Raw genomic sequence first — 3117 nt, forward strand, 5'->3', positions numbered from 1 at the left:
TGGTTCTGTTCCATGTGACAAATCCTGAATCAGGTATTCTAGGATTCGGCCCAGTGGTTTATGGAATTAACGAGCTTTATTCAGGTTGTAACCAGGTAACTTGCTGTGTCCAGTCCTTACAAGCTATTCTTTAAAACCCACTGTTCACACTGGAAGAAGATTTTGTCTGGTTTCATGTCACATTTCTGTAACACTGCTAACAACATCCTGCTGTATCTCTCCTTGCACTATAGCAGGAAGGCGCTAAGTTCAGGGAAACTCGCCAAGATGCTGCATAGATACTAACAGTGGGTTTGTACTAACACTGTACATTATATATGTCATAGCTGCTTCTTACTCCCACAGCAATGCCCCCAGTCCTGACCCAAAGTAGTACAGCCCCATGGGCCGTTCGATACTTGCCAAAGGAATGCTGACTGGCATGGTGGAGCTGGGAACAGAACCTGCTTCTTGGGACCCTGCATGGTGCCAAGTACTCTCAGCTCCTGCTGACTTCAGGATCTGGGCCATTATATGACTCCAGACAGTCAGTGATGTGAGAGGAGACAGGTAGATACAGCTCAGGGAGTGAGGGGTTAAAGTGTCAACTGAAGAGGGACAGAAACCCCATAGTTCAGCTAGCCACTGAATGGAGCAGAGTGTGAGCAGGTACAAGTCAATCCAATTTCTGAATGACTCCCCTTCCCAACCAGACAGCAAAACTCAGCTGTTGGCCAAGACAAGGAAGAAGGATCTGTTGCGGTCTGCACTGGATTTACGTACAAATACATTCAAGGCAAAACTCCACTGACATAGAACAAATGTGCTGCCGTGGACAAAATGAACATGGTTTGCCTTGGCTCATGATTCAGGTTGTTCGGGTCGCTAGCGGAGGTAGGTGTGATGTATAAATCATTAGACTTGGCTCAGCCCACTTGGAGTGCAGCTTCCCTCCGTGACAGACGCCGTTTTAAACACACAAACCATTAGGGATGGATATGCACAGATGGGAGCAGCGCTCCACTGCTGAGAATAACCTGGGGGCGATGTCAGAACATTGTGCGGGCACGTGTCAGCCATAAACATCCTCCGACCCTGCATGGGCACATGGTGTCTGGCCTGTTGTGGTGATAGCCGGGCAGACGTCCATAGGTCAGCGTGTCATTCCCTAGGGTTTGCAGTGGACGTGGAAAGACGGAGCAAGCGGAAGGTGATGCTGGCAGGCAGGCTGCTCTTGTTTGGGAACTATTCAGAGTCCGATGAACTTCTAACGAAAGCAACGGGGTAGCGCATGGTGGGGTGGGGGGCCAGCGGGGTGGCAGCAGTTTGTAGCAGGAGCAGCAGAGAGCCAGGCCTGGCCTGGGAATGGAAGTTACTGAGGGCCCTGAGACAGGCTGAGCGCTGACCACTGAGGAGAAGGGGGTGACAGCAGAGAAGTCCCCGTGCCTGGACTGCTCATAGAGGCGGCTGAGGAGAATCCGATTTTAGTCCCACCTCTCTCTCAGCTTTCAATGTGAATTGCTTTTCAGTTCTCTTCTGCCGGCTGGAGCGAGGAGTCAGGAATCCTGGAGTCGGACCCTGGCACTGACTCACCGCGTGTAGGCCAGCCCTGCCTGCTGGTTACTCACCGGAGGCCGCAGGGCCGAGGGACTGAGTAACGGCTGGAGTGAGGCCTGGGCTGGGCTCCTCAGCAGCCAGAGAAGCCGAGTCCCCTGCGCAGCCATTAAACCAACAGCAGCCAGAAGCGACACAACCACGATGCTGGCAGCAGGGGGAATCCACGGGCACGGAGATGACCACCAGCGGCACTGGCCGTGTCTGAGCACAGCAGATCCATCCCTGTTGAACAAGGACAGAGGGGCACTGAGGGCTGCACATTGAAACCAGACCAGCTCTGCTGCCCGCCCCCACCCCGCCGCCGGAGCCAGCAGATCCCCTGGTTTCCAGGGCTCCCCAGTCCAGTCACAGGCCTGGCTGAGTGACGCTGACTAGTAAATTAAACCATATCCCTCCTGCACCCCACCAGGGCTCCCTGAGTGGGGGGCTTGAAAGCCCGGAGCTCAGAAATGTCAGAAAGTCTCTGTCACACAGGGCTGGAATCGAATGGACCACCCAGCAGCCGCAGGCCACCAGCTGCAACGGGGAGCTGCTTCTCGACAAGCGCCTGCCCTGGCCGCCTGCTGCGCACACAGGCTGTGTAGACAAGGCGAGCTCAGACCTAGCGCTCCTCGGGTGAGGCTTTTCCCAGCCTAGCCTGCTCCATCGGAAAAGCATCGTGTAGCTGGTATCGCTGCGTCTGCACGGCACCAGGCGCTCTAGCACTCAGGGATCACGCCTCCTCCCAGCCCTGACCAACAGACACGGCCTTCCCATAGCAAGCCCGTGTCCTGTACACCTACGTCTGCCGCTGGGGGTGGTCTGCGCTGCCAATCCCCTGCTATGCTGGCCCAACCCTCGGGGGGCACCACCAGCATTCTCCTGAGGGGGGGACCCGGGGCTCTGGCCCCTGAACTCAGCCCCCCCACACCTGCCCTGAGCTCCCCTCTGCTATTCCCCATATCCAGCGCTGAGCTCCCTCAGGCTGCCTCGGAGCCCAGCCCCACACACGTTCCCTCCCCTGAGCTCTTATCCAGGGAGGATGAAGAGCACCATCCCCACCAGGGGCCAGCCATTCTGGGAGCCCCAGACCCCATCCTCCTCCTGTCTCCCCACTTCCCCAGGAAGCTCCAAGAACCAGATCCAGTCCTCCCATCCTCCCCGGGGCTGGGGTTCCCGGTGTGCCCTGCTCTGCTTCTTGCCAGGGGCTGGGGGTGCAAAGGCGGGGGGGGAGGGGGGCAAGTCGGCACATGGGTCGCAGCACCACTCAAATTTGGCCCGGCCTCCCCTCCAGCATGATGGAGGAGCAGCCAGGCCAAATTTCCAGCTCCAGTCAGGGAGGCCTGGGTCCCTGCTCCTGGTGCCCCTGCTTCCCGCTGCTACATCTACTGCAGCAGCAAAACGGGGAGCCTCTGGCTCTGCCCCCCCTGCTATCTCCAAAGGGGATTTCCATGTATGGAGTTTGGGGTTTGGACTCGTGCCGTTTTTCTTCCCCTAATATCCTCCCAGAAGCAGTGACAGGAGCAGCACAGACATCTGGCC

The sequence above is a fragment of the Emys orbicularis genome, chromosome 9 (genome assembly GCF_028017835.1).
Source record: "Emys orbicularis isolate rEmyOrb1 chromosome 9, rEmyOrb1.hap1, whole genome shotgun sequence".
Taxonomy (NCBI): Eukaryota; Metazoa; Chordata; order Testudines; family Emydidae; genus Emys; species Emys orbicularis.